This window comes from Crocodylus siamensis, chromosome 5 (genome assembly GCF_052110815.1).
Source record: "Crocodylus siamensis isolate JL-2025a chromosome 5, ASM5211081v1, whole genome shotgun sequence".
Lineage (NCBI taxonomy): Eukaryota > Metazoa > Chordata > Crocodylia > Crocodylidae > Crocodylus > Crocodylus siamensis.
In genome coordinates this window covers 12,543,900-12,557,415 of record NC_143399.1, presented here as the reverse complement: position 1 = coordinate 12,557,415, position 13,516 = coordinate 12,543,900, and the positions used below count along the sequence as shown (strand labels likewise).

At 43.8% G+C, this 13,516-nt stretch overlaps 1 protein-coding gene across 18 annotated transcripts in view; it reads left to right on the top strand.

The window, feature by feature from the left end:
* Window positions 1–13,516, top strand: part of DAB1 (DAB adaptor protein 1) — a 774,457-nt gene that overhangs the window by 536,629 nt on the left and 224,312 nt on the right. The window contains exon 1 of one of the 18 annotated variants that reach the window (XM_090048697.1): window positions 5,568–5,655. The exons of the other annotated variants lie outside the window; for them this stretch is intronic. The gene's annotated coding sequence lies outside the window, so the exon portion shown is untranslated. Of the gene's footprint in view, window positions 1–5,567; window positions 5,656–13,516 lie in introns of those variants that run through there. 18 annotated transcript variants of the gene reach the window in all.

Below are 13,516 nucleotides of genomic sequence, written 5' to 3'. Positions count from 1 at the left end.
TGGAGTAGTCTGGCCATTGTCTTGGTAAAGATGCTTGCAAGAAGAAATATGTGGGAAGAGAAGATATCCAGGCACATCCTTCCAGGAAATTCCTATAAAATGTAATAGAAATTGATACCTCTCCCGCACATTTTTTTTGGATCCTCTTCCAGAATTTCATGGACTTCATAGATTTTATAGACGTTGGGGTTGGAAGGAACCTCAAAAGGTCATCAAGTCCAGCCCCCTGCCCCAGGGGCAGGAAATCAGCTGGGGTCAAAGGATCCCAGCAAGATGGGTGTCCAAATGTTTCTTAAAAGAGTCCAGAGTAGGTGCTTGCACCACCTCTGGGAGGCAGTATATTCCAGGCCTTGGGGGCACAGACAGTAAAAAAGTTTTTCCTTATGTTTAGCCTAAAATGGTCTTGGAGGAGTTTGTGACTGTATGACCTTGTCATCCCTTTGGGCACTCTGGTGAACAAGCATTCCCCCAGATCCTGATCCACACCCCTTATATGCTTACAGGCAGCCACTAAGTCACCCCTGAGCCTGAGCTTCTCCAGGCTGAAGAGTCCCATGGCTCACAGCCACTCTCCATAAGGCCTGTTCTCTTGCCCCCTGGTCATGCGCATAATACTACACAAGTTAATGTATAGTAAAAGCTCTGTTATCTGGCATCCCCTGGGAATGGGGGATGCCAGATAACAAAATATGCCGGTTAATTGAGCGGCCCTGGCCACTGCTTCTCCCACTGTGTCTGGGGTGTCCCTCTGCCCCTCCCACCGCATTGCCGCCTTCCCACCACATCACCACCTGTCCCGCAGGACAGGGAGGCAGGCCCTGCACAGCCCCGCACAGCCTGTTATGCCCCCGGGCCATGGGGGCTCAGCAGCACAGGCTGCTTTGGCCCTGGCCGTGAGGGCTCGGAGAAACTGGAAGTGCCACAGTTTCGCTTTATCTTACAAGCCAGCGTGCGGGTTAGTAGAGTGTGCCGGCTTGTAAGATGCCGGATAGCACAGCTTTTACTGTAGTATTACATCCCGGCTAAACAATTCCCTGTGATTTGTTAAAAATATTAAAAGGATCCTATTCCCTGTTAAATTCTATAAATTTTTACAATAATTTCCATAGCATTCTGTTTTTTTTTCTGTATGTTAAATCATCCAGGACTTTCACAGGCTATATACAGTGGACTTCATTGTACTGGGGTACAAGCTGGAATCAGTGTGGAGAGGGCCTCCATTTTCTCTTTCCTCTACCCTGCCCAAGGATTATCCATTTCCAATGCTGCTGCAGCTTGGGCAAGGCACCTCAGAGAGCACCTGCCAGCATGCAAAGGGTGTTGCAGTGACCTTATTCCCCTGTTAGGGCGGCTAGGAGCTGGAACCAACTTCCATGGGAAGTGGTGCTGGCTCCTACCCTGGGGATCTTTAAGAAGAGGCTTGATGCCTACCTGGCTGGAGTTATTTGAGCCCAGGCGAGGGGTCAGACTTGAAGATCGACATGGTCCCTTCCGACCCTACTTCTATGATAATATGATGCAGGCTTGGAGGATCTGCGTTTCATTGGAGAGACGAGGAGCAGGTGTAAATTGCCTTTACTCCTTTGGCTTAGTGGAGGTATGGCAATTTATATCAGCTGTGGATGTGTCCCACTGTTTTCTGGGACAACCAACCCACTGTGATCATGTGCCTGTTCCATCTTCTGCTGTGGCCGAGGATACAATTTAACACTGTATCTACCAACTAAGACCAGCTCGTGTTAAAGGAAAGTACAGAACTACATGCTTGCCTTCAAAACAGGACACAAACCGTGTTTTTGTAGGGAACGGAGCATGCTTGTTTTGTGATGATGCATCAGGCCATGAATTCAGAGATGTGGCTGGCTTCAAGGTAGGCATGTAGATTTACACCAGTAACTTTTACCACATCTCTACGGGCAGCCTTTAAGGTCAACTGTTTTTGAAATGGATAAAAGTGTGCTAATTCCTTGAAGGTAAATCAAAAGGATTATGACATCTAGGAAGATGAGGCTGCCAGACCGCTCATGAGCAATATAGCTATGACTGACCTAAAGGCAGCTCTGCAGCTTCCAATAAAATTGCCTGAGGAATCTGCCAAGAAGCCAGATGCTGCTGCTGGAAAAATACCTTCTGTAGCTTGGCATTTGTCCTGTAATTGCTTCCAAGAGAAAATAAACTGTAGCGTGACAGTAGAAGGTGAATGGTTCCTCATTGCAGGCTACTTGGGTGATTTTAAAATGTTTAGAAAATGAGACTGTATGTTTGTGACAGATCTATACAAACTGATGGCATGTCTCACTGCGTAACAGTTTTTCACTACAGTAATCCTGGACATCTCTTTATTAAGGTTTTAGCCCGGTTGAATCTTGGTTTTATTATTCCGTTTGATATGTCCATAGACTGGTCATTTAGGCTTCAATACTCCAAATATAGGTTTGCAACTACGTGAGGATTTCGGTGGGATTCTGCCTGGCTGTAAAGAACAGCATCTTTTTGCTGAAAAAGTGCAAATCCTTGTACTTTTTATGTAGGGATGGCATGTTGGGGGAAAAAAAATAAAATGATTTTGTTTTCAATCTGAACTTGTTCACAGGATTAAAATTTGGATTTTTTTTTTTGTGTCGCGCAAATTGGAAGAGGGATGTCTGTCTTTGGAAAGCACCTGGGAAATTTTCAGCACCGCTGAACATAAATATTAACTATAATCTAAAATTGCCTAGAATATGAGATTTTAATGAGTGTGTTTTCCACTTGTACCACAATTATGATTTTCATTGATGTCAATAAGTGGCACTCATAGGATGAGTGTATAGTGCGCTGATAAATACTGGTAATTTATTAACATCACCTGTCTCTTCACAGATTCCCTGAAAGTGGACAGCAGCTTTCTCAAAATGCTTCATGTTTGAAGCTGACTCTCTTTTTTTTTCCCCCCCAGGAACTGATTCTTGGTGTGGAATGGAAAACCATTCTTGAGTTACCTTGATGTGAATAGTTGAATTTTGTTCCCTGTTCCCCAGTTCTGTAAAATACTTGGCTTGTTTCTATTCCTGATTGGCTCTTTGAGCAGCCATTGTGAAATATCTGTTGTTTGGAAAGCTTAAACATTAAAGTGAAACTTTCACAAAAATTTGCAGACATTGACCTCAGTTACTAGGACATGCAGATTATAAATAACATACAAAATAAGTAATATATGCATACTGATTTCTGGTATGCAGAATGTGCACACATATACTCAAAATAAATTCCATTTATAAATTAAAAAAAAAATTCTGTGTTTCCTTCCTTGTGAATTTTAATATGGAATTGTGTAACAAACAAGTGCTGGTTGTTGGGTTTACCGTAATAAATCATCAGTCTGTTTACAGGGAAATGAAGTCCTCTTATTAGTTTTCCTGACACTTGACTGACAGGGAACAAGGGTCCTCTCTTGAAAAGTACCAGTCAATAAAGATCCTGACATAATATTTTATGGTTGATAATGAGAAAAATTTGCCTTCCTTCCTGGGTGCATATTTAGAAAATGTAAGGGCACAGTTTATAAGCCAAAGGCCTTTTGGGGCAAAATTGAAACAGGGCTTTAAAAAACAATGTTAAACTTTTCTGTGCAAAGGGTCAGTACAACTGTACCACTTCAAATCCCATGTCACCCTTGTAAACACTGCACAGGTTACACTTTGCATAGGTATTGTGCTGTATTTCACCCATAGTGAATGCCTAAGTACAGACATTCAGAAAGCCTGAAGCAGAAGCCAAGGCATCCAAAGTTAGGCTGGGAGGGAACAGAACAGATGTTGGACCTTGTTGAGGGTGGGGTGGATGGTGCAGGATGCCTGCAGTGCAGGAGTGTCCCCAACCTGCTGGCCTCTTGCACACCTTCCGGCAGAGCTGCTTCTATTTTCCCCTCTTCCAGAGGCCCCTCCCATGCACCCTCTCCACCTGCCCCCCCAGGCTGTGCTGGCTGTAGTCTGGGGTGGCTGTCAGCAGGGTTGGGGGGGAGCAGGACAGGGGTTAAACCCAAGAAACCAGCAACACTAAGACATCAATGACCTGAGACAGTCGTCCCCCACCCCCCGTGGCCATATCTGCCACATGTTGTGGAGGGCAGGGCATTGGGGGTGTCTGAGCCTGGCTGCAGTCACACCCAGGCCCCCAAGATATGCCAGGCAGGGCCCAGCACTGGGCAGCTTCTGGGCTGGCAAAGGCACCAGGACAGGGGCAGGTGTGGCTAGGAAGTGCAGCGAGCTGTGAGCATGCAGGGTTGGGGATGTCACGAACACACATCTCCAGGGGCAGGGCAGATCAGTGGGCCCTAGTCCAAGATGCTGAGCCCCTCATTGCAGACAGTGGTCTGCTGCTGCCCACCTTCTTGTGCTGTCCAGGCAGCCATCTCTGCCCTGCCTTTCCCACCTGGCTAGAGGAGGATTGCCCCGCCATCTCCAACTTTACCCACTTCAATGGGCAGGGCAGAGCCAGCTGCCTGGGTGGTGCTGCAAGGTGGCCAACAGCAGAGCACAGTCCACGTGGAGCAGCTTGGCATCCTTGGAGCTGGGTCCCATTGCTTTGCCCCTGCCCGTCCCCCAACCCTGGGGGTGTGCATTAGTGACAGTCTGGCTCCACAAGCCTACAGTCTGCTATGCTGCCGAACCATACCTACCCCTGTCCCCAGTGCCTCGGCCAGCCTAGGAGCTGCCCAGCACTGGGCCCTGCCTGGCATGTCTCAGGGCACGTGTGTGGCTGCAGCTGGGCTCGGATACCCTCAGTGCCCCAACCTCAGCAGCACAGGATGGATCTGCCTGCTGAGCCAAGGCAGGCTGGTGGGGGGGAGAGGGCAGTCCCAGGACACTGGTGTCTTGGGTGTAGCTCCTGTCCCATCTTTTGCCTCCCTTCACCCCCCCCCCAAACCCCAGAGATGGCACAGCTGGGGTGGGGGGGGCATGCAGTGGGGGCTCCCCCACCCCCCACCCTACTGTTGTGACAGCTGCGGGCAGGAGCAGCTGAGCACCAGCCTTGGCTCCCCAGCTGCCCTGCGAAGAAGGGTTGGCGGGGGAGCCACACAAGTTCCTTGGGGGCCTGCAACCTAAGTTGAATCTGGAGGGGATCTGGGCCAGAAGCTAGCCAATGGGAGACATGTTTCTTGTTCAGTCTCACTAGCAGCACTAAGCAAGTGATCTTGAAATACAGGAAGGTAGCTACATTCAGATATTAATTCAGAAGTTAGAAAATTAATAGGTTCTCTTTTGTTTCAGCTTACTGTGCTGCTTTAAAATATGGGATGGCTGCCCGGAACCTGTGACATGAAGCTTTGAATTCCTAAACCCTCTAAAGCACTTAGAAAGCAGTGGTTCTCATTTTCAGAGCATTTATGTAACTATAAAGCATAGTCTCCCTGACATTACTTTTACGTTTTCCCTGGAGAGTTTCCTGCTTACATACTTCTCACTTTTCTGCAGCACAGTGATTATACCATTGCACTTTAGTAATCATTTAACAGCTCAAATTACAGAATACTCTGATCCTGGCTGTGTACTTTGTCCTTTGTCCTTTGTCCTTTTTTTGTTTGTCCTTTTTTGCCAACATGGTGTCGAGAAGTTCTCCAATGAATATATCTTCTTTAGTCTTGCAAAAATAAATTCCAGAGAGACAGCTTTGGTAATGTACAAATTCATGTTCTTGCTTTACTTTTGAGTTATGGCACTGGATGTGAGAGAGAGGGAGAGGTTTGATTTCACTTCCATCAGTCTTTTACTGGCATATTTTCACTGACACTAATGCAGTTACACCAACATAAAATTGGAGTAACTCTAACTGCATTAAAATCAATGGAATTACACCAATATAAGACAAATGTTACTCCATTGATTTTATGATGGTATGACTCTATTGATTGTAGTGGAGTTAAGCTAGTTTAATACTTTTGTAAGTGAGATCACAGTCAGCTGCTACGTCTGTGTAACGTATGTACGGCTGGTGTAGTTTTGTTTGAATGTTTCTTGTTTTTCTGGAAACAAAAATACAAATTTTTTTTGAGTTCTCCCAGATATATTAAGGAGTTGAAGTAATATAACTGACATGAAAATGCATTCAGATCATTCAGTTCCACCGTGAATGTAGTAAAATTCTGCCCAAATCTGTGGGATTCCCTAGGTTGTTTGGCAACCTGTCTTTTTATGCCCTCTCCACTCTAATAGGGAGGATGTTGAGTTTTTTCTTTTTCTTTTCAGCATGTGTGTGGTTCCTCACTTTTCCTTGTTCATAATAGCATTTTAGAAATTTGGAAGCAGTGTTGCAAGCTGTGGCTGCTGCATGTTAAGTCTTGGTGATGGAACAATAGATTTTAAAAGGAATATATGCTGTATCTATCTATACTCCATCCTCACTCATGGCTGGAGGAGCAAGTCTGTCCCAAAAGGTTTACCTTATGGATTTGGAGCAGCATTCTTAGCTCCAGGGACAGAGACTCAAGGCCAGGAGGAGTGGGAAACAGATGCAACCTATAAACCTGTGAATTTCTTCCTTTCCATGCCCCTTTCCCCTCCCCAGGGTTGCTTTTACCTTTGGTCTTGCTCATTCAAAACCCACAACCATGGGAAAGCTGCTTCTTCGTGAGTGCTGTGCACTTTCATAATTCACAGAATCGAGTCAATCATGCTTGTAATAGCATTTATCCTCATACAGATTTCCAGCCTAATGTGTGCCATGGTTAGGGGCTCCATGCTGATTCCACTGTCCTCCAGCCATGCCCGGCCCTCTGGCTTCATGATATTTTGTGTATTGAATGAAGCTGTGCTTCTCATGCTAGTGAACTGCTGCATTGGCAAGTAAATGACCCTGGATTAGCAAACAATAAGATTGAAAGAAGGATTGGATATTTATGTGAATGACAAGGATAGCACGATCATTTTAATAAATTATAGTAAACTATTGGGAGGAAATATTAAGCATCAGAGTTAAGGTGTTTAGCTGATGTCTAACTGCTAGAAACAGGGATGAGAAGTAATTGGGGGTGGGGGGGCAGATCATCCCATATCTGCCACTCATAGTTTTTTACACCCTCCTCTGAAGCTTTTGGTACTGGTCTAGATCTTTTCCAGTATAGGCCTAATCCTAGAAGTCTTCATTTTTTAAAATGGAGATTATGTTAAGATTTATTTTGTAAATTCACCTAGAAAAAAGGAAACACACAGTATGAAATGGGGAAAACAAAATACTTTTAAGTCCGCTGTTGAGTTAAATGCTTAAATCTCAAGTATGTAGAAAATCAGAATGTCTTTACTGCAGGAAATGCTAAAATTTCAAAATTTGGTTCTGTCCTGAATTAAGATAAAAAGTAAAAAATCTCACTTTTTTTTAAATGGAATATTATGAGAGTATTTTCATTCAATCCTTTCAAGTGTTAGTTTCAACAGGAGTAAGGTTAAAGTTTTCTACTTTATTATTTGAGAATATTATAATGGAATATGTTATTATATAATAAAATATATTTCCCACCAGAAATTGTGATAAAATTTAATGCTTTCTTATGAAAAGTTTCAGTTTAGTCAAGCAGGCATGTTCCATAGGGGAAAAAAATTGGCCAAGTGTTTAAATTTGATATTTCCACTGTATTGCTGGTGAGGAAATGTGTAATACTGCATTTCAGAGAGTGGATATTCTAGGAGGATATTTTTATAACTATTTTGCTGTCATTGGGATTCTAATAAATATCTTACTTTTGAGATGCTTTATAGGTCAGATCTGGCCAGAGTTTGGTCAGATATTTTGTTGGTGCTAAATTAGATTTCATAGATTTCATAGACATTTGGATTGGAAGGGACCCCAGAGGTTCATTGAGTCCAGCCCCCTGCCCCAGAGGCAGAAAGTCAGCAGGGATCATAGGATCCCAGCAAGATAAGCTCCAAATGTGTCTTGAAGGTGTTCAAAGTGGGTGCTTGAACCGCCTCCGGTGGCAGTCTATTCCAAACCTTGGGGGCTCGGACAGTGAAGAAGTTCTTTCTTATGTCCAGCCTGAACTGATCACAGTGGAGTTTGTGACCGTTTGATCTTGTCAGCCCTTGGGGTGTTCTGGTGAACAGTCATTCCCCCAGATCCTGATGAGCACCCCTGATAAACTGTAGGTTGCCACCAGATCACCCCTGAGCCTGCGCTTTTCCAGGCTGAATCATCCCATGGCTCTCAGCCTGTCATAGTAAGGTCTATTTTCCTGACCTCTGATCATGCACGTGGTTCTCCTCTGTACCCTCTCAAGCTTCTCTACATCCTTTTTGAATTGCAGAGCCCAAAACTGAACACAGTAGTCCAGCTGCGGCCTCACCGATTACCGAGTACACCGGGAGAATGACGTCCCGGCATTTACTTGAGAAGCATCTATGGATGCAAGCCAGTGTTTTGCTCGCTTTACTAGCTGCAGCATCACATTGCAGGCTCATGTTCATCTTGTGGTCAACCATGACCCCCAAATCCCTTTCATCTGTAGTGCTAACCAGCGTAGCACTACCGAGTCTATATGCATGGTGCAGGTTTTTCCAACCAAGGTGGAGAACCTTGCATTTTTCGGTGTTGAACACCATCAGGTTCTCATCCGCCCATTGGCTGAGCCTATCCAGATCCACCTGGATCACACTCCTGTCCTCAGGTGTGGATGCTTTACCCTGGAGTTTGGTGTCATTGGCGAACTTGGCCAGTCCGCTTCTGATACCAATGTCCACATCATTGATGAAGATGTTAAACAGTATAGGCCCTAGGACAGATCCTTGTGGGACCCCACTGGTCATAGCACACCAAGACGATTGGCTCCTATTGACCCCCACCCTCTGGGTCCTACCACAAAGCGGGTTCCCCAGCCAGCGGATCGTGGTGACGTCAAGGCCACAGTTAGCCAGTTTAACCAAGAGGTGAAGATGGGATACCAGATCAAAGGCTTTTTTAAAGTCGAGGTATATGATGTCGATCTCTTCCCCCTTGTCCAGGTGATCGGTCACCTGGTCATAAAAGGAAATGAGATTGGTTAAGCAAGACCTACCAGCAACAAACCCATGCTGGGTATCCCTCAGGATATTGCCTTCAGCTAGTCTGTTAAGGATGACCTCCTCGATAATCTTTTGCTAGACTTTCCCCAGGATAGAGGTCAGGCTGATGGGCCTGTAGTTTGTCGGCTCTACTTTCCTCCCTTTCTTGAAGATAGGCATGACATTAGCAGATCTGCATAGCTTTAAATGGTGCTATACCTATTTCTGGAAGCTGAGGGTATGGATTGCATGCCTACAACTCTGATTTGGTGTTAGTCTTAATTGACATTGTAAATTACATTGATTTCTTAAACTGTGTCACTGGACTTGATTTTATGCATCTTCTTTTAGCTGTTTTTATAAATAAATAATTCTGCACGTTCCCAGGGGACTCCAGAGGTGACTTTGAAATGAATTCGTATTCATGAACTCATAGAACTAATATATATCAGGTTTAGTTAAATGCATAGAATCCTAAACTAGTCGGGGGGAAAGGGGTAGAGACGTGGAACAGTTCAACCCAGTACTCCATCTTCTGCAGATTGGCCATTTAATGTATCTTAGTCTTTGCTTCACATTAGCATTAGAGCATTTTCCCATGAAGATGCACAGAAGCCTCCTTTCTTTGTCTCCTTTTGTCTTCTCCATTCTTTTCTTCCTCCCTGTCTGAGTTTCAGACTCCATCCTTTCCATATTTCCTTCTGTTCTGGCACTCCTTCCATAAAGAACTGATTGAAGTTAATGGAAAGATTGCACTGGAATTTGGATTAGGCCTTACGTTTCTATTTTGATTTGTACAGTGCATCTTCTCTGCTCTGATATATACCTACCCAAGCAAGCCCTGTGCAAAACTGGAGGACCAACTGGAGACATGGACTGCGGGGTTCAAAGTAATGTCTTCTAGTCAACAGCTGCCAAGGGATTTGACAGACCTGGAACAGAGATCTGTTGCAGGTGTTCACATGCGATGCAAAGGGGACAAGAAGAGGAATGAGGATGTGGCCTTTGGCTCTAATGCTCCCTAAGCTTACCTGTGTTTCTTTGAAAGTACTGTAACTTATAGCATAAACTTTGTGCCCATCTAGCTGCATTTGTTTCCCAGCTTTTATTTCACTGTGTGTCCTTTTCTCGTTACCCTTCTCTAATCATATTTGGTTTTCATGCGAGACTACTAGAATTGATTGTATAGATATCACCATACAAGAAACCATGCTTGGCACTTTGGAGGGAAGGAAACCGATTTAACACCTAGAGAGAAGCAAAATGAGGAGGTGAGGGTAGTAGCATGAAAACGTGTTCAAAGCAGGGTGAGGTCTGAGAGTTTCATCCATAAAGAAGATGAGAGGAAACTGCCATACCCAAGGTTGAGTCTCGGGAGAACTGAAAGACCTGTGGGATGTCTACCTTAGTTGTAAAACCTGTATAAAAGTTTCCGTAGAAACTTCTTACTTTTGAAAATGAGAATCACTGAAGGAAATTAATAGAGTCATAGGTTTTTAAAGCCAGAGCAGATTATTGTGTGCAACACACTGCATGATAGAGGCCAGAGAAATTCAACTGTTGTCTCCCACATTGACCTCAATAACTTGTGGTTGCAAGGAAAAATAATTTTGATAAAACATGTTGTGTTTTTTTTTCCTTCATGAATACAGCCAAAACAAGGATGAAACATTTAATAAATGTTATGGTAAAAAAAAAAATAGCAACTTTTAAAACTCTGCTCTATATTTAAAATTTTACTTCATAAAGGCTGTTGTAAGAACAATACAAGATACAAGGTTAGTACTTCTCCTGGAATTAAAAGCTAATTGATTCCAAAATACACTGGGATTGTATTCCTGCTGCCTGCATTTAATAAGGGAATAGTAATTGTCAGTATCTCGTTAAAATGAATTCTCTTCAGGAAAAGCTGAAACATGTATATAACGTTATAATAACTGAGACTGTAGTGAGGCACTAACAGGAGGCTGTTAAAGTGGGTAGGTGCAAGACAATGGGATTTTTATGAAAAAAAGGGTAAGAAAATTGTGTTCTCTTAGGGAGAAAAACATGGTAGAGCCATTCAGAGAAAATAGTAGCTCATTGACGAAATGCATGCTACCGTATGTCCCAGAGCTAGAAGACTCTAGTATTTATTGACAGTGACCTAGATTGGAGGAGACAATAAAAGCTGTTGCTGTGAAGAACAGATTGACTGGCAAGCTCTTCTGGACAATAAAGTATTGAAATATGGGCTGTATATGAAAGTTTATTAACACTGCTTGCACAAAGACCTACAGTTTGGGAAAGGAAGCGTTATAGTCACAAATGGATTGTGAACTATAGCTTGTAATTTATGGATATTTACATGTAGCTTTTACATCGACTTCTATTGCTTTACATGGACATCTATCAAATAAGGAGGATATAGCCTGATTATATTTTTTAGTAAATCAAAATGTGAACCTGTCCAAAAATAGATGTGCATGTTTAGTTAAAACATTGCTGACTGGGGTGGCCATTGGGAATATAGATCTTTTTGTCCATGAGTGTCCTGAGCGGGATGTCAGTCGTATATTGTTACTAGGGTTTATTGCACTGCAATTGATCCTGAAATTGTAAATAACAAGGAGATAGGAAATTCTTAGTGCTTTGTTTTCTAATGCACGTTCTCAAGGAATTCAGCATTTCTAGCTGCTAACCAGGTAATTTTCCTTAAAGTTTGTTTTGAGTGATGCGGTCGTAGGTTATTTTTTTTTCTTTTGTTAAATAATTTGTATTGATACTTCTTGCAGAACACATATTCAGTTAAACCTTACACAAAATATAAACCTGAATGCGGAGTTGCTCCATCAGTCCTTGAATGACTGAAGAGGGTCATTTAAGTAACTGCTTACAGAGCTGTAAAGACTGATGTTCCCCTTTGGTGATTTATTACTGAATAATCATCAGTTGGGCTGTGTGCAGTGGGAGGATCTACATCTAGGGGAGACATCTGCTATTTACGGAACTATTCTTTCTCTCTTGACCTTTGGGGATTTTAAGCATAAATTCATGCCATCTCCATCATTAACGTAAGATGGTTTATTGACAGGCCAGTGAACATTGGTCAGTGGGATGGCCAAGTAACACCACCGCGAGAGCAATTATGCTGCTACAGGGCCTGGGGGAGATGAGGAGGCTGCAGGATGGTACATGGTCTAAGTTTTACTGGCCTCAGATTTCTTAAGCTCTAAAGAGATCTCCATGTTGTTGATGTCGAGCACTTGAAATCTGAGGAGGCAGTTGTCTTGAATTTGATAATATGTGAAAACTTTGCCTGGGATTCACTGAAAGAAAAATTACAAAGGTGTTCCAATGCCAGTTTATTTTAATCCTGAAACTACTCTTTATAATCTTGTGTTTGCTTAAAGTGGATTCATAGATTTGTTCATTAAAAGGCCAGGAGGGCCTTTGTGATCATGAATTCTGAACTCCTGCATATAACACATATCTCTTAGAAAAAAAAATCCATCCAATATTCATTTAAAATTCAGCAAAGGTAGAGGAGCCTCTTGAAATAATCCCAGTGCTTAATTATACTCGCTGTTAAAGATTTGCGCCGTATTTCTACTCTTCATTTGTCTAGCTTCAACTTCAAGTAGTTGGAACTTGTTACACCTTTGTCTGCTATTCGGAATTGCCTGTTATGAACCTGTTGTTCCCTGTGTAGGTGCTTGTAGACCGGGGTGGGCAAAATGACCAAAACAGCTGGCGCTGGACTCCATTTCCCAGCAGCTCCTGCCTGCCTGGCTGGGGCTGGTCTCCATGGTGACCCCAGCTGTAGCTGCACTGTGAAAGCTCAAGGTTGGGGTTGCCATGGAGATCAGCCCCAGCTGTGCTGGCAAGCTGGCGTGGGGCAGAGCAGAGCAAGGGGCTGCTTTAAAGCCACTGGGATCTTGCAATGGGGGCAGCTGGCTCCAGAGCCAGGGGATAGCCCTGATCCAGGCAGGAATGCACAGACAGGGGATCGCAGCTCTGCCCCTGCTCCATACCAGGCTACCACCGCTGCAAGGAGCTGGGGCAGAGCCATGATCCCCTTTCTGTGCAACCCTTGCCTGGAGCATGCATGCTACAGATCATGGCTATCCCCTGGCTCTGAAGCAAGCTTTCTGCATTGCAAGATCCCAGGCGCTCTGTCATGCGCCCTGCCAGCACAGCTGGGGCTGGTCTCGATGGCAACTGGATCTGGCCCGCGGGCTGGACTTTTCCATCTCTGTTGTAGACTGCAGTCAGATGAACTGTTAACCTTCTCTGGGAAATGCTAAACAGATTGAGCTCTGTGAATCCTTAAGTACAACACATTTTCCATACCTATAATCATTTTATAGTTCTTCTCTGTTTCCCCTCCAACTTATCACTTCCTTTCCAAACTGTAGGAACCAGAACTGGATGGATTAATCCAGGAGTTGTTTCAGTGGAGCCTAACACAGAGGTAATGTCTCCTCCCTCTAGCTGCAAGAGACTTTCCGTGACTAAATCTCCTA